Source organism: Pseudoliparis swirei, chromosome 2 (genome assembly GCF_029220125.1).
Source record: "Pseudoliparis swirei isolate HS2019 ecotype Mariana Trench chromosome 2, NWPU_hadal_v1, whole genome shotgun sequence".
Taxonomy (NCBI): domain Eukaryota; kingdom Metazoa; phylum Chordata; class Actinopteri; order Perciformes; family Liparidae; genus Pseudoliparis; species Pseudoliparis swirei.
In genome coordinates, this window is record NC_079389.1 from 782156 (window position 1) to 800523 (window position 18368).

The 18368-nt window shown below is 44.7% G+C and overlaps 1 protein-coding gene across 2 annotated transcripts in view; it reads left to right on the plus strand.

Annotated features, from left to right (window-relative positions):
* The first annotated feature begins 7059 nt into the window (after positions 1 to 7059).
* The window catches only part of gli2a (GLI family zinc finger 2a), a 103057-nt gene continuing 91748 nt past the window's right edge, over positions 7060 to 18368 (plus strand). The window contains exon 1 of one of the 2 annotated variants that reach the window (XM_056432819.1): positions 7060 to 7491. The gene's annotated coding sequence lies outside the window, so the exon portion shown is untranslated. Of the gene's footprint in view, positions 7492 to 11828; positions 11895 to 18368 lie in introns of those variants that run through there. The other variant, XM_056432826.1, reaches the window with a different exon arrangement.

The following is an 18368-nucleotide window of genomic DNA, read 5'->3' on the forward strand; positions in this document are numbered from 1 at the left end:
CTCCTCCGTTAAATCGGACCATGCCGCCATTTTCTTGCTTCCGGAGTACCGGCAAAAGATCGGGCGGGAAGCGGTAGTGACGAGGAAGGGAAGGCGGTGGTCTGACCAATCAGAGTTTGAGCTACACGTCGCTCTGCGTGTCGTCGACTGGGTCATGATCCAATCCAGTTCCAGGGACGCCAGCGTGGTTGCGGAAGTAGCAATGAGCCTCATAGCAACGCTAGCGGACACCATCGTCCCCACGGTAAAAGTTAGGGTCTTTCCTAACCAAAAGCCGTGGGTTGATAGATCCAACCGTGAAGCTGTGAACGCCCGTACTGCTGCCTATAACTCCGGTCTTGTATCCGGCAACATGGACGAGTACAAGGCAGCGGTCCATGGACTGAGGAGGGCGGTGAAGAAGGCCAAGAGGAGGTACCGAGACAGAGTGGAATCACAGATGGAGCAGCGCGACACCAGGCGCCTATGGCAGGGGCTACGGACCCCGCGCAATGGTGAATGCCGACGCATCCCTAGCGGACGACCTGAACTCATTTTATGCACGGTTTGAGGCTAGCAACAACAGCGCTAGCTCGCCGGCTAACAACAACACCGTTAGCGTAGCCGAGGTGAGTTCTACCGCCAGATGAACACACACTCTCTGTGACCGAGCACAGTGTGAGGAGGGCTCTGTTGAGGGTGAACACCAGGAAAGCTGCAGGTCCAGATGGCATATCTGGGCGAGTACTGAAGACCTGTGCTAACCAGCTAGCTCCAGTGTTCACCACAATATTCAACCTCTCCTGGCTGAGTCCGTGGTCCCCGCCTGCTTCAAGAGATCCACTATTGTCCCTGTGCCCAAGAATGCTTCTCCAGCATGTATGAATGACTACCGACCGGTGGCCCTCACCTCGGTGGTCATGAAATGCTGAGAGGCTGATAAAGGACTACATCTGCGCCTTCCTCCCTTCCTCCATGGACCCGCTGCAGTTTGCTTATCGCCCAAACAGATCCACGGATGATGCTGTCTCCCAGGTACTGCACACCACACTCTCTCATCTGGACAGCCAGAGGGGCTATGTGAGACTGCTGTTCATTGATTATAGTTCAGCTTTCAACACCATAGTCCCCTCCAGACTGGCCGGCAAGCTGATTGAGCTGGGACTGAACACCCCCTGTGTGCTTGGATCCTGGACTTCCTGACCGCCAGGCCACAGGTGGTCAGGGTGGGCAGACACACCTCAAACCCCTCACCCTGAACACAGGATCCCCCAGGGTTGCGTCCTCAGCCCCTACTGTACTCCCTGTACACACATGACTGTGTGGCCAGGTTCAGCTCAACACCATCATCAAGTTTGCGGATGACACAGTGGTGGTGGGCCTGATCTCCGACAACGACGAGAAGGCCTACCTGGAGGAAGTTGCTGATCTGTCACTCTGGTGCCGGGACAACAGCCTCATCATGAATGTCACCAAAACTAAGGAGCTGATTGTGGACTTTAGGAGGGTACAACAACAGAGGACGTACTCACCACTGGGGATTAACAGGACTACTGTGGAGAGGGTGAGCGGGTATAAATACCTGGGAGTCCACATCACCGAGGATCTGACATGGTCAACTAACACAGACACTCTGGTGAGAAAGGCAAGGCAGCGCCTCTACCACCTCAGGCAGCTGAGGAAATTTAAAGTTTCCCAGAGGATCCTTCAGTCCTTCTACTCTGGAGCTGTAGAGAGCGTCCTGACAGGAAGCATCACAGCCTGGTTTGGCAACTGCTCCGCTCAGGACAGGAAGGCTCTGCAGAGAGTAGTGCGTTCGGCTGAACGCACTATTGAACTACACTCCCACCCTGCAGGACTTGTACACCAGGAGGTGCAGAACCAGAGCCGGCAGGATCATGAAGGATCCTCACCACCCCAACAACAGACTGTTTCAGCTGCTGCGGTCAGGCAGGCGCCTCCGTAGTCACGCTGCAAGAACAGAGAGACTGAGACGGAGTTTCTTTCCTCAGGCCATCAGGACTGTGAACTCCGACCTCACCAGGACCCCCACATAGACCCACACAACTGCCCCTCTTAGGCACACACACACACACACACACACACACACACTTACTGTAAATATTGTGTTGTTTTTTATTGTAAATAGTGTGTACTTGTTGCCCTTGCACATTCCTGCTGAGCATTGCCACTTTCATTTCACTGCACACCCTGTGTGTGTATGTGACAAATAAAACATCTTGAATCTTGAATCTTACTAAATTTTACTGGAAAAATAAGACGCCAAGAATAAAACTGGCCACTTTACAACAAACAAAAAAACAGTTCAACACTTTTGGAAACAAATAACTGAGTCATTGTCTGTTTTCCTGGGCTGCCTCATCCCATTATCCCCATCACTCTGTTTACTGGGAGACATCTCATCCATAAACCTGAGCAAAACAAACTGCAAAATACTTCTCGTGGCCCTAACTATCGCCAAGAAAACAATCCTCGTGAACTGGAAATCAAGGAATAACACGCATATCTCACACTGGAAAAATTTAATGTCAGAATATATTTCAATGGAACAACTCACCTCATCTATCATTTACAATACAACAGAACACCACGACATCTGGTCATCATTCACTCTATTTGTACAAACATGACACCACTCCTCTTATTTATTAGTTAATTCATAATGCACACGCACACACATATACACATGTACACATGCATCTGTCTTTCTTTCTTCTTCTCCTTCTAATTATTATTATTATTATTATTTTTTTTTTGTTTTTTGTTTTTGTTTTTTTATTCTTTTTTTCTTTTTTCTTTCCACAAATACTGACTTTATGATATGTCCATTGTTTTGTCGTCTGCATTGTTTATTGTCCTCTAGGTGTTATGTCTATGTATTTTCTTTTGTCTTATAATAAAATTTAATTTAAAAAATTACAAAAATAAATAAAAATGTGTCCATTTGAGAAACAATTGTTTAACTTAATGAAATAACAACAACACATTAATTAATTTGTTTTAATTTAAAACAAATATTTGGGGGGGGGCTGAAGAACATTTTAGGGAGGCTGAAGCCCCCTTAAAATAGGCCTAACGTGGCCCCTGCTCAAAGCCTTTAGACTGGATTTTACAAACAGGACTTGTGATTATCTCTGTTGACGTGAATTTATTCTAAGGGCTCACAAGTCAAAAAAGGTTAGGAGTTATATTTTAGTAACATACTGACCCAGTAAACTTGAAAAAATGTCCACGAAGAAAGTACTTAAGAATATAATAATATTCGTAATGTCTTTAGCACATGTCAAATGTACTTTTTAATCCGTATTTTAGGCTCCTGCCGAGACCCTGACGGGTGGGTGTGGGCCAGTTAGCTGTGGAGGCCTCAGTGAGTCTGGTTGAACTGGGGCTCCGTGATGAGCCGATAAGAGGACAGAGGCACTACTGTGCTCCACACTTATCCACTCCATGGATGTGAGGGAAGACAACCTTATTTATCAAGTCTAAAAAAGGAGAGTCATTTATATCGCGCAGATTGTAAAAACCCTCTGAGGCAAAGTTGTGATTTCGGTCTTCATGACTAAAACTGAGCTGTCTTAGTTGTAGCAGTCCATGGAGAAGCCTGTCACTCAGAACAACTCATGAGAACAGAGTCCTATCACACATATGAGGTGATATGTTTGGTCAGTTGGTCAGGAGGCACCTTGTACCTGAACACTGCCCTTAGTGTGTGAACGATGACATGTAAAGAGCTTTGAGTGGTGGGAAGACTAGAAAAGAGAAACACAAGTAAAGTCCATTTATTATTGACCCTGTCAGATACAGTACAGGTGATAGTGTAACATCTAACTGTAAAATACATTTGTATGCTTAAGTACCTTAAATATAGTATTAACATGATTTTATCCTGTACTTTTGTGAAATTATGATAAAACGTTTTTTTAAAATATATTTTTAGTCTCATATCATGAAATTTGAACAGTAAAACGAGGAAGACGTCGACCCCACAGACAAACTGAATAAGTACTTACACTCAACTAAAGGAGCAAAGAGACTGGACTTGGTCACACATGTGCTGATGCATTCATATCAACATGACTCATCATGATTCAGATTTGTTTGAGATTATCCAGTAAAACCGGCAATGAGTTCAGACTTCATGTCCCCCGTAAACATTCGCTAAATAATGAGCTGCACCATCCCAGTCTGCACATGTTATCACCGAGGAATGCATGAGCTCATGTAATCAAACGCCAGGGCCTCCCTATCAAACGCCTCCATTTTAAATCCCTTTTTTCCTCCTCCTCCTCCTCCTCCTTCACCTGAGGTCTTTTTATTTTAATGTCAGCACCTTTTATTCACATTCTTCTCTTCCAATCAGAACATCTCATTAAAATGTCTGCGTTTAAGAACCAGAAGCTGCAAGAGCAGCGAGGGACAGTAGGTGGCAGCAGCTGGAGGCCCATCCGTCCTCCTGTGGGTCTGTTTGTCCTCCTCTCCATCCATCAATCCATCCATCCATCCGTCCTCCTGTGGGTCTGTTTGTCCTCCTCTCCATCCATCAATCCATCCATCCATCCGTCCTCCTGTGGGTCTGTTTGTCCTCCTCTCCATCCATCCTTCCATCCATCCATCCGTCCTCCTGTGGGTCTGTTTGTCCTCCTCTCCATCCATCAATCCATCCATCCATCCGTCCTCCTTTGGGTCTGTTTGTCCTCCTCTCCATCCATCCGTTCATCCATCCATCAACCCTTCTGTGGGTCTCTTTATCCTCCTCTCCATCCATCCATCCGTCCTCCCGTGGGTCTCTTTGTCCATCTCTCCATCCATCCTCCTGTGGGTCTCTTTGTCCATCTCTCCATCCATCCGTCCTCCTGTGGGTCTCTTTGTCCATCTCTCCATCCATCCATCCGTCCTCCCGTGGGTCTCTTTGTCCATCTCTCCATCCATCCATCCGTCCTCCCGTGGGTCTCTTTGTCCATCTCTCCATCCATCCATCCGTCCTCCCGTAGGTCTCTTTGTCCATCTCTCCATCCATCCATCCTCCTGTGGGTCTCTTTGTCCTCCTCTCCATCCGTCCTCCTGGTCTTGTCTCAGCTCCAGCGTGAGGTCCTCCCCATGGGGAGAGACAAGTCGTGTGAGGCCCTCCTCTCATAACAGAACTAAATATTCTACGGCGCTTTACATTTAATCACGTTTTATTTCTTCCCATTTCTTCTAAGTTAAACTCCCGCTCCGCTCCAGAGGGAGAGTTTTACTTTTCACTCCAAACATTCATCACACATCAACTGATTATCAGATATGATTGAACAAAAATGCTGATATCAATGTTGATATTATGCTCAAATAGCCGGGTCGGATACCATGACAACAGGGCTGATATATTAAATTCAGTTATATATTTATATACTTCATTATATACGGGAATTTAAATTACTGTAAATGTTGACCACTGTGTTGCTGCATTAAAGATGTTCAAAATTCGCAAGTAATTCATGCACTTGTTTTAAATCTTCATTAAAAATACCAATTTACCTAATCTCTATCTATGTATTTATTATTTACATTTCGTTTTATAAAAGGAACATGTTGTTTACCCTGACTGACAATAATATTAAATATAATATGTGCCCATACATTCTTTTTTTTAGACTTTCGAAAACAACTTTTAAACATAGACTTTGTAAGTTATGTAAGTTAAATCTTTTTTATTGTCCTCATGTGACAATATATTCATGGTGTGATCAATATAAGAACACGAGGACTTTGTAAGATATGGGATCAACTAAAAGACGTTTGCTTGGTCACAGTATCTTGTCTACTGTTTATAGAATATATATAAATATATATATATAATTAAATCTATATAAATATATATATAGAATGTGTGTGTATATATATAAATAAATATATATATATAAATAAATATATTATACACATGATGTATTCCTGCCGTACAGGTGATGTTTAGTGGGTTTTATTCACCAATGATTCATCTTTCTTCACATTAACTGTCAGCAGTCTTTCATTGTGTGTCATGTGGAATGGACTATTTCAATATCCCATTTAACATTTTTTTATTCGTTTAGACATATTAACATAAAACAAATACAAAAATGTCCGACATAAACATAAAAATATACACCTATATATACATACATACACATATATATATATATGTATATGCACACACAAAACAGGACACAATGATATATATAAATATATATATATAAATAAATATATATACATATATACATACACATATACATACATACACATAATATCACAAAAACAAAAACATATTAATACAAAATTAATTGTATTCATACATTTCCTCAACTTTTTAGTAAAAGTAAAATGCAAGGCTTTCACTTTCATTTATATTTTTTAAACAGACTCCTTTCCGGTGCTCTCTTTACTCCACTTTCCTTTAAAATAACAATGAATAAAAAAAATAAAAAATAAAAAAACACACCCGCCACGAGCTTCTAAACACACTGCCTGCTCTAACAGGGTCGCTCTGGATGAAATGAACATGAACGCATCATAAATGCTGTTTGTCCACAGCGCTGCGGCTCAACCAAAGGGCCGCGGGCCGAGATGAGGACCCGGGAACGAGCGGCGTGCATGATGCAGGGTGTCGTCTCCTTTCTCTGAGAAGGTGTGGACGTGTCGCGGGGAATGTGATGACCTGTCCACCCACTCGATCACTCAGGAGGAACAACAGTCAGACTGAGCTCTTTGTGTGGCTCCATGACTTTAGCAACGCGGGAATGCTGGGAGACAACTTGTGAGAAGAAGAAGAAGAAGAAGAAGAAGAAGAAGAAGAAGAAGAAGAAGAAGAAGAAGAACATAATCGAACAATACATTAAACTTTATCAAAGTTATTCTTTCTTTGTTGTTGTTTTTGTTTTACCCCCACCCGTCTGCAACTGCTGGATAGTTAGCCCGGCCCATCTGGTGCAGCAAATGGCCCAACTCACCAGGGAGCACGGGGAGTGAGAGAGAGGAGTGAGAGAGGGGGGGGGAGACGGTAGAGAGGGGGGAGGAGAAAGAGAGAGAGCTCAACACCACCGCATGTCTCCGCAACAACTGTCGAGTGAAGAAGCCAAACCGCTCTCCACTTCCAAACTTCTACGAGCGAGAGCGAGAAAACCCGACAACAAAAACAAAGCTTGAACGCATCACGTTAGTTTTCGCTTGAAAGGCGCGAGCGAACCTTTTTTCTTTTTAGGGGCACAGAGAACAGAGAGAAGACAGAGAAGAGAGAGAACAGAGAGAAGAGAGAGAAGATGGATTGTAAGAAAAAGTTTGAGTCGACTCGCGCGGCTCGCTGAAGCTCTCTCCGGGACAGAGAGGGGCTCATGCCGGCCACAGTTCCACTTTGAGAGGCTTGTTTCCAACTCCGGTTCATGGGGTCCGCGGTGCTGCCGGCCCGGTGCTAGTTTACGGGAAGCGGGACGGGACACACCGACGAGAGAGAGAGAAGAGAGAGAGAGAGAAGAGAGAGAGGTAAGGCCACTTTGTGACAGCAGCGATTTATATTCACTTTAGTGTGTTTTCTTCTTCTTCTTCTTCTTCTTCTTCTTCTTCTTCTTCTTCTTCTTCTTCTTCTTCTGTCTTGAGAAGCGCTATATAAAATAAATGATTATTATTATTATATATATATATAATTAAATATATATAAATATATATATAGAATGTGTGTGTCTATATATATATAAATAAATATATTTATATATTTATTCTTCTTCTTCTTAATGTGGCAGCTTCACATCTCATTTGCACTTTGAACTGATCTGACACAGGAATCCAAGAAATGTTTCATCCTGCAACCTGATCCATCACACATATGGATATATATATATATATGTATATATGTATATATGTATGTATAATATATAGACATATATATTATATATATATATATATATATATATATATACAGGACTGTCTCAGAAAATTAGAATATTGTGATGAAGTTCTTTATTTTCTGCAATGCAATTAAAAAAACAAAAATGTCATGCATTCTGGATTCATTACAAATCAACTGAAATATTGCAAGCCTTTTATTCTTTTAATATTGCTGATTATGGCTTACAGCTTAAGAAAACTCAAATATCCTATCTCTAAATATTAGAATATCATGAAAAAGTATACTAGTAGGGTATTAAACAAATCACTTGAATTGTCTAATTAACTCGAAACACCTGCAAGGGTTTCCTGAGCCTTGACAAACACTCAGCTGTTATAAATCTTTTTTTTTACTTGGTCTGAGGAAATATTAAAATTTTATGAGATAGGATTTTAGAGTTTTCTTAAGCTGTAAGCCATAATCAGCAATATTAAAAGAATAAAAGGCTTGCAATATTTCAGTTGATTTGTAATGAATCCAGAATGCATGACATTTTTGTTTTTTTAATTGCATTACAGAAAATAAAGAACTTCATCACAATATTCTAATTTTCTGAGACAGTCCTGTATACACTTCCTACCGGTCAAAAGTTTTAGAACACCTCAATTTCTCTAGTTTATATTGAAATGTACACAGTTTCATTTCTTATTGTACTCTTTTGTACAACTTTTGCCCGGTAGTGGATACAAACATAGTTATATAGTTATATGTGACATATTATTGTACTATCTGTAATTTAAAACTGTATAAAAAAACTGTGCATACCAGCACTTTTCTTATTTGCGTACCCATTACCACCTTCTGTATCTCGTTTTCTTTTAAATTTAGTATTTTTTCTTTCCCATCATCGTGTTATTTCTCATCTGTTGACCTGGAGAGCCCTGGACTGTTGGTCTATGGCAAATAAAAACCTTAAAAACCGATATCGTTATAGTTCAACACTTCTCCGCTGCTGCTCCAGAGATGAACATCCACTTCAAAATGAGAATGCGGAACGTTTCCCAGCATCCACGTCTGTTCCTAGCGTTCCCCCTGAGTGTGAGACTCTAAAGTAAGGCTCTCACACACCGGTGGTCTGGAGCCCGTGGCTGTTGTTAGATGTCTCAACGCCGCGGAGCAGAGGAAGCGTGTGGACGGCGGCGGGGACGCCGGCCCGTGGGAGATGTGTACTTCTCGTTGAGAGATTGAAAGTTGACTGTTTGCTCTGCAGCCGGTGCAGTCAACAAACACTTGACGCCTTTGTGGGGCCCTTAAGCGGCGATATTTGCTGTTGGCTTTTCCTCCCATCTAAAAGGCCCCGCTAATGACCCCCGAGCTCATGTGTGTCCCACTTGTTTCTCTCAGTTCTCGTGGCCTACATATACATGAAAAACAAAAGTGTTTTTCTTAAAAGCTTTTCCCACATAATTCTTTTCCTCGGATCACTTTTCCCACTGATGAGGGAAAAGTGAGAAGTGGATTGAAGACGAGGACGCTCGAAGAAAAAGTTAAGATAGAATTCAAGTTGATTTTAAAAAAAAGCAATCGTTGTGCAAAAGTTTAAAAAACATAAACATATATAAATATATTGATATAGTACGCTGCGTGTGTGTTTTTCCGCTTCACTTGATGACCGACCCGGTGGAGGCCGAGTCCATTTGCATGAGAAAAAAACGGAGAAGTTTTAGTGCATTTGGCCATTGTGAGGAATGGCGAGTTCCAACAGTTAGGGCCGACGGAGAGTGAAAGGAGCGAAGAATGGATGAGCCCATTCAGCTCATTCAGCCTCCGTTCAGGGGGAGAGACCCATAGTGGCCGTGTCACTTTCATCTCCGCGGCCCGGCCCCCGTGGGCTCACACATCGGGCCCCGCTTTAGTCACCGGCTCCCCGCTCCGGGCTCCTTTTCTGGAACCACGCAGGAGAAAAAATTGAATGAATCGAAATACTGGAAAAGGAGTGAGTGTGTGTGTTGTGTGTGTGTGTGTGTGGGAGGGGTATAATAGGCCAAAGAGGAGGAGTTGACGGGGGTGAGAGGAGGGGGGTGCACAGCTCTTTTTTTGAAAGCAAATACCGATGAAGTCTAGCGTACAGGGACAGAGAGGAGGGTTGGAGGGGCGGCGGGTGAAGAGGGTGAAGTCTGAGTGACTCTGAGGAGGGGGAGGGAGGAGCACACCCCCCTCCTCCTCCTCCTCCTCCTCCTGAGTGAACCCAGAAAAGTTGAGAGTAAAAAGAAAAGAGAGAATGCCTTCGACCCCGTACCGGCAGCGTCGGGAACACCCTGCGGCAAAGGGCTGAGAAATATAATGTTGCCCCTGATATCACAAGGAGAGGGGCAAAACATGCCCCCATTACTTCCTCTATTAAATATGGTAATTTAATACAGTGGCTAAATAACTATTTTTATTATTTTAGAACAAAGGTTAAATGTTATTTCACAAGTTTCAAAAAGTGCCCCCAATTTATTTTTCAATGCCTCTGGGTTTCAGTCAGTGGGGCAAAAATTGCCCCCGAAAAAATCAGTAAGCCGGCCCCTCCCCCTCCTGCAGTGAACACTCATGACCCGGCGTGTGTCCCTGTGGCTGTTCGCTGGCCGCCAGACTTTAGCTACGCTCATAATGAAGTTATACAAATCCCACAGATGCCTCAAGGTGGTGGAGGAGTTGCACGTTGTTTTTGTTGCTGACATTAAAAGCGGCAACACGTCTTGTGGCTGCAAGCATTGGTCTGGAAGCCCCTCCCCCTTTAGCGTCAACGTGAACCCGTCTTGGTCCTGAGGATGGACGGCTCGAACCCGCCCAGCACACTGCTGTGGCTTCCGGTTTTGTGACGTGATTTCTTACGTTAAGTAACAAAAGCAGTTCTTTGAACCCAAACCACACAGTTTTGTTGGAAAAGTAAACCTAAAAACTACTTTTTAAGTTGTACATTTATTTTGAAAAGACGCTTCCTGACCTGTCCAGAACTAGAGCGCTAAGTAGAGCGATGGCCGATGTTGCTCTTTGATTCGTGGATTCATCAAATATGGATGAATACAAACTGCGTGACTCAAGGACCAAAGAGATTCACTCAGGATCCACGGCTGAGGAGGCTTCATGCTCCTCTTCATCATTTACTTTACAGCAAACAATAAGCAGCGCTTCTGAATTTCATTGGAGAATCCGTGACCTGAGCGAGACGCTGTGTCCTCCTCGCTGGGGGGGGGGGTGATGAGACTTTAATGGCCATTTAGGGCGCTGTAAAAGGGGGCTATGTATCGGGCGATGCCATCGCTCACAGCCTCCACTTCAGACGGAAGGACGAGTGGGACAGAGAGAGACAGAGAGAGAGAGAGAGAGACAGAGAGAGACAGAGAGAGAGAGAGAGACAGAGAGAGAGAGAGAGAGACAGAGAGAGAGAGAGAGAGACAGAGAGAGACAGAGAGAGACAGAGAGAGAGAGAGAGACAGAGAGAGACAGAGAGAGAGAGAGAGAGAGAGAGAGAGACAGAGAGAGAGAGAGAGACAGAGACAGAGAGAGAGAGACAGAGAGAGACAGAGAGAGAGAGAGAGAGAGAGAGAGAGAGAGAGAGAGAGAGAGAGAGAGAGAGACAGAGAGAGAGAGAGAGAGACAGAGAGAGAGAGAGACAGAGAGAGAGAGAGAGAGAGAGAGAGAGAGAGAGAGAGAGAGAGAGAGAGACAGAGAGAGAGAGAGAGAGCGAGAGAGAGAGACAGAGCGAGAGAGCGATGGCCGCTCCCACTCGTCTGTAGAGCCCTTCACTGAGTCTCCTTTGGCAGCGAGGACGGCGCCCGGACAATCCTCGCTTGTTTTAGCGCCCGTTGTGTCACTTCCTTGTTCATTCTCCCTCAAGTGTGCGAGGTTAAAGAGGCTCACATCATATCGGGGTCGCCCCCCCCCTCTTTACACTACAGCTACGAGTGGGCACTCCAGATCCCGGCCCAGAAGGTGAGGTCACGCCGGCTGCCGCCAGACGAACACGCGACGGGGCGATGTGCGTTTAACTCGACATTTCAACGGCCGTACGGTGAGATAAGCGAGGAGCTCATTATTTGCCGGCGGACCTGAGACGGGTCGTCCCGAGAACGCCGTGTTTCCGGGACGGGAGCGGCCCAAACTCTCCCGTGGCCCTCGCTCGGCCGGCTCCGGTGTCTCCGGGTGGGGGGGGCGGAGCTTAAGCAGAGCCGGCCTTGTATACAGTGCACTCCGAGTGTCGTCGCCGGCGCCTTCCCATCGCGCCCCGGCCCGAAACGCTTCACACACTCCTCCGCCGCGCGGACGGGCGACTCGTCAAAAACCCGGTTTCCCCCGAAAGCGTTTGAGCAGGAACCTCCTCATCATTGTCCGTGGGCGGACAAAGGGAACAATGGCGCCGGAGGCTCCGGGGTCTTCAGGGGGAACCCGGGCCAGGTCACGGGAGGTCACTTCGTTTGTAGGAGGGGGAGGGGGGGGGGGTGAAGCTAATTTCATTATCTCAACACAAGATAAACTCCACAGACAATGGAGAGGGAGCGCTTGTTTCTTCATGCCCTCGCTCCTCTTCTCACACGGCGACGATCGGGCGACTCACGTCGCTATTTTAACAATCTTTGCCGATATTCCCTTTTTATTTTCTTTAACAGACCAAACTAATAATTGATTAGTCAAGAAAATAATTGACAGATTTATTGGTCATGGAGACAAGAGCCAGTTGCAGCCAGTTTCATATTTTCACGGATCACAGCCGGGACACGCGTCTTGTTTTAGTTTTCGTCTTGTTCAAGGAAAACAATATTCTGGAAGGTGATAATAAATCTTGACGAATAAATTCATAGAAACATTAAGAGGCTGTTCGGCCCTGAGTTAAAATCAGGCTCCGCTTTGCACTTCTCGACCAAGATATTAAGCCCACTGATGTAAACATGTATATATATATATATATATACATGTTTACGGGTCAGCACACGAGGGTCCGGGTCAGCACGCGTACAGATCGGGCAGAGCGTTTCAGTCTTTCAGACGGAACTTCTCTCTGACTCGTCTTCTAAATGACTTTTAAGTCGTGAAAACAAATTCCAGTCAGGTGAGAATCTAAAAACAGAAAACAGGTGGTGCTCCCGTCACGAAGCCATCTTTGTTTGTTTTGACTCCTTCAGGTCGGCTTTTATCATTTTGCACGAGATGTCTTACACGGCGCTACGGACGCCTCGTTTGAATGTTTCACGCCCTTCATCATTGACTCAAACGGATGGCGACTTAAATGAACTGTGAAAATACCCCCCCCCCACACACACACACACACACACTCCTCTCTCACTGTATCATTAACCCTTCCTCATCAAACACCCCACCAGGCTCGGCGACTGTGAGCTGTCGGCCACAGAGTGACACACGGGCCCCGCAGACAATGGCGTATTGTCTGCGCTGTTTGCCGCGGGGCCTTTAATCCGGTGCAGAGGCCGGCTCTGTAAAGAGGGGCAAAGGAGGCGGGATCTGTTTGTGCTCCTCACTCTGGGGTTTGCGTTGTGCGAGTGATGATTTACACTAGACCCTCCTCCCACTGAGTCAACGCGGCGGGCCGGGCTCCCGTCCTTACATTTCCACGCGATGGGGAGATATTAGATTGCAAAGGAATTGTGCTGACTCAGTGCCAGGCCACAGTCTCCTCTCAGATAGAAGAGCCAGGAGACAAGAGACGGAGCTGAGCTTGGAGACATGTGGTTGTCTTTAGCAACGAGCCCCCCCCACACACACACACACACACACACCAACACTGTAGCTGCCGTCATCGCCTCCCCACCCCCCGCCCCCCCCTCTCGGCCTCTCTCTCAGGCGGCGGGCCAACAGGAGGTTTGCTCATGTTTTGTAATCAGCTCATTAGAGGGGAAAGTGGAATGCAAAAAAATGAAAGAACCTGGCCGGCTACGCGCCGGGCCGTCTTCTTGTGCTTCACATGCGACACCCCGCAATGCGAGGCTGAGCTCAGCGACGTGGACAGGTGGTCGGAGCTTTAAAAGAAAGCATTGCGGGAACAGCGTTAGCATCGTGAAGACGTCTCTGTTCAGAGCTCATGCTCCTCTCTGGGCACACGTGTGGTCTAATTACAACAAAAAAAGCCTACAGAGACTTTAACTAGCGCTTAACGATGCCATGAGAATATTACGAAAGAGCCCGAGGTGGAGTAGTGCCAGTGAAGTGTTTGTGGCTGCAGGAGTTCATTCTTTACAAGCTGTTTTAAGAAGTCTATGTACACATGTATCTGCCGGGTTAATGACTCTGAACATGAACTCATCAAACAGAAAGTTCAGCTCTACTAGCAGCTGCGGAGACATCGGTACAGCCGTCTCTTCATAAGGCACTCGAAGGTCTATGCATTTTATTCTATTTAATGTTTTGTAATTTCTGGGCCTTGAGTCTGAAATGAAAGTTTGATTGATTGATCGATTGATCGATTGATTGATCGATTATCCCCAGGATGACGTTAGTCTCCATACTATGGAAAGACGAGAAACGCCACTCGCTCAGAATGTTGCCATCGCGGTTCTCGTGATATGATAGTAATAATGCAAAGAAGTTCTTGATATGTGAAACGCATGACTGCTCCGTCCTCACCAACCAGACAAACGGGGTGACACCTCCTGCAGTCGGTCCATCCGTCCAGGAGTGGGACACACACCTTCTACTTTGTTGAATCTCAGCCGGGTAAAAGCTCACTTCTGTCTTTTTCTAACGCAGCCAAGCTCTGGATTGAGTGGTTCTCATTTACAACGGGACCATGAAGTGGTCGTTTCATATGACAGCCGGCTGAGTGTGAGCAAAGGGGCGGAAATGGTGAGAAAGGGTGACACGGTTAGTAATTACCACAGGATCTCACCTTGTGACGTCCTCTGAAAGCTGCTGCTGGCAGCTCCAACACACACACACACACACACACATAAATTGACCCCCCGACTTCAAGGGACCACAGGCCTGAGCTCAGACTTGGACGCAGCGGCAGCTGGCTTGTTGCTCAGACTGTTAACTATGACGAGCTCGTCTCCCGGAGCGCCGAATCCACCGCAACAATGTGGAAGTCGCACCGCAGCGAAACCCGAGAGCAACACATGCCAACAAGTCTTTACTCCCCGACTCGTGGGCACATCCGCTGTGGTTCTGTGGTGGAACACACAACAAAGCGAAAGCCAGTTTTGCTAAATGAAGTAGTCGCGAGGTTATTGACAGCTGACGCAGTCAAAGAGTGAGTGCTAACAACACATTTAGTCCAAATGCTTCGGAGAGGAAGCTGGGGTGCAATGTGGCACCGGTGACAGCTGTGACTTTAACACACACACACACACACACCTTCATGACATGTGTCTGTCAGTTAAGTGTCCATTCAGCTGTGACACGTCAGCAATAAAAATATCACCCTTTCAAACTTTGAGAAATAGTTCACAATATAAAGTGTTAGTGGATAAAGAAAAAAGAACTTCGCAATTTTACAGAGGGCATTTACATTGTTTTTTTCTTCGGTTTCCCCATTTTTTTATACTTTGGAAAACCCAAAAAAATTGCATCCCTATAGATTCCAGCCTGTCTGGGACAGTCGGCCCTGAGCTCCACATCTGTTTTCTGTTGGTCGAGGGAGACGAAGAGATCAACAACAGGATATTGCCTTTACTAGCAGGAAAGGTCAGGTTCAGGGGTGGGGTAAGAACTCCTCCACGGGGCTCTGCTGCCGGAGAGGCCTTTTATATTACCTCCGTTGTAAGTTGCTCCTTGCTCACTATCTCCTGTAGGCACTGGGTGATTGGGTTTGGATAAGGGATTCGAGTTAGTTTGGAGAAGATCCATTTTTCTACAGACCCTAATTTAAAGGATTACAAACAGGATTGACATGTATGAACAATCCTGCTCTCGGTCAATATGATAAACCCATTTTAAGAGTTTCAATGTCCCTTCCTTTCTAATGTGCTCAGTCACTGAGCCGTGTTGAACAGCCTGCTTATAGAAAACCTTCACATCGTGGCAATACTTTCTTTCCCACTTGAGTGACCTGGATAAATATGTCTGTAGTGATGTTGTTTCAAACTCTGAATCAGACCAATGGCTAATGCGTTGCTGTCAGACCTCTCTCATCTACCTCATGACCTTTACGACCTTCCCACAGGGAGACGCTCCTCTAAGGAGTGATTCACTCCTGGAGAATGTGCCCCGTCCCAGTCTAAACTTGCCTTCCCCCAGAAGTCTCTGAACACTCGCTGTCCATTGCGGTGTATTATCTGTCAACATGAAGATTCTCAGGCCGATAAGAATTGCTTTAGGGATTGTGTCAGAAAAATGTTGCTGGATTTTTTAAACATTTAAAATGTTTTTTCAAAGTACGAAAGAAAGTAATTTGGGACATAGGTAGAATTCTTGATGTTGGTATTTTTCTCAAATATTTGATTAATATTGAGTTTTTAAACCCACAATCACTACTTGGCCACTTGAGAGTTATTATACTAATTATTATTAACTTTTTAACTTTTAATTATTCGACTTAACCTTTGCTAAGCCCCGCCTCCTGCTGCTCCTCCGTCAAGCTGTCTGGTAGCACAGAGCCCAAACTATCACTAACTGCTTTTCCAATGATTTGTGGAAAATCAAAGAAATGGATTCTAGAGAGAAGCTGACAGAAGGATATACGTTATGTGTTTGAAGGACGTATTCAGGATGTCAAACTCATTTTGGAGATAGAACAGATTAAAAAGATGAAGATAAAGATGAAGCTCGAGCTACAGATTACAGTGCGAAAGTAGACCAGCACAAACCGAAGAAATGAAATGGATGAAATGAAAAGCAACAACAGTATTCTTATAAAGCTGTTACAACAATTATGAAGCAAAAACAGCATGTGTACACATTCTGTATTCCTAGACATTGAGCACACCTTCAGTAGACATTCGGTAGACATTCGGTAGACATTCGATAGACATTCGGTAGACATTCGGTAGACATTCGGTAGACATTCGATAGGCATTTGATAGACATTCGGTAGACATTCAGTATACCTTCAGTAGACATTGGGTATACCTTCGGTGTTCCTTCTTTAGACATTCGGTAGACATTCAGTAGACATTGGGTATACCTTCGGTATACCTTTGGTAGACATTCGGTATACCTTCGGTAGACATTGGGTATACCTTCGGTATACCTTTGGTAGACATTCGGTATACCTTCGGTAGACATTGGGTATACCTTCGGTATACCTTTGGTAGACATTCGGTATAGCTTCGGTAGACATTCGGTATAGCTTCAGTAGTGAGTGTAGCAGAGAAGATAATGATGTGCTCACATACTCTTCAGTAATACTAGCTCCACAGGTCTTTCCGAAGAAACGTAACATTCTTGAAACGTTGACCTCCTTCCAACCTCTCCGGGTAACGGTTGTCTGATTGTCCAGTCTGTGTTTTGTAGGGCGGGACTACAAACTTATCTACAAACCCAATGTAGACGTAGCATCATTAGCATTGTTTTAGAGTGGGGTTTCTTTCCATCTGAAGATGTTAAGCTGGCATGTTGTTCTGCTTTTAGGTCTGTTTTATTCTCCATGACTAACTTCTATGTAACATATGTGGCTCTGAAGCTGCAAAATGCTTCTCTGGGTTCACATGTCTGCCATTTGGTGCTGGGCAGGTTGTGCACGGTGGGTTTCAACGACCAACAGCTGCCTTGTGGGCAGTAAAACCCCCCAAACACGAGCAGAAAGATGCTTAAATGCTGCTTAGATCTTAGGGAAACGGCAAAGCTGGGTGAGTTTCATTTGATTTTAATTGTTTTTTACTATCACAAAATATTGATTATATCTAAAGGTTGATTATTTCTTCTGGCATGAACATCCAAAGGTTCTACAAAGCACATTTATGACATTTCTGGGATTTAGCCTAATGTATGAGCACTATAACCTACATTACAATGTATAAAGGTGAATAGAGAACGCAGACCAGTTTGACCGTACCTAATAAGCTCAAACTAAGTTCACCTCACCATGACCCAAAGGGCGTTTTATTATTTTTTCTCTTTGTACTGGCCAAAAAAAAAGAAGCAGAAATCCAGCAGTTGAAACGAATGAAGTTGGCAGAAATATAGTTTAAAATGTGGTCAACCAAAAGTCAAACCAAGAGTGTGGTTTATAAACTAAAGGCTGCTGGAAGCTGCTGGCTGAACTTCCTATGGAGGAGCAGCTGAAGTGGTATTTAGTTGACTCAAGGGTATATTGATGATGATGAACCTCTCGGGCTTATTACTTAAAGACTGCTCTTCCTATGGTCTACATGTGTATATCCGTAGAGAGAGGTGAACATGTAAAGTATGTGTTTATAGTGGGAAATAAAGCTTGATTGTTTGCTTCCCCCCTAGTAAACTCTGGTCACAGTTAACTTTGGAGTCAACGGGGCGGTTGGATGGGACTCCGGCACGTTGATGTGTTACTTCATCTCTTTTACTTTCATTCTTTTAAGCTTACCATTAAATTAAGTCAGGGGGGGAGGTATATTAATTA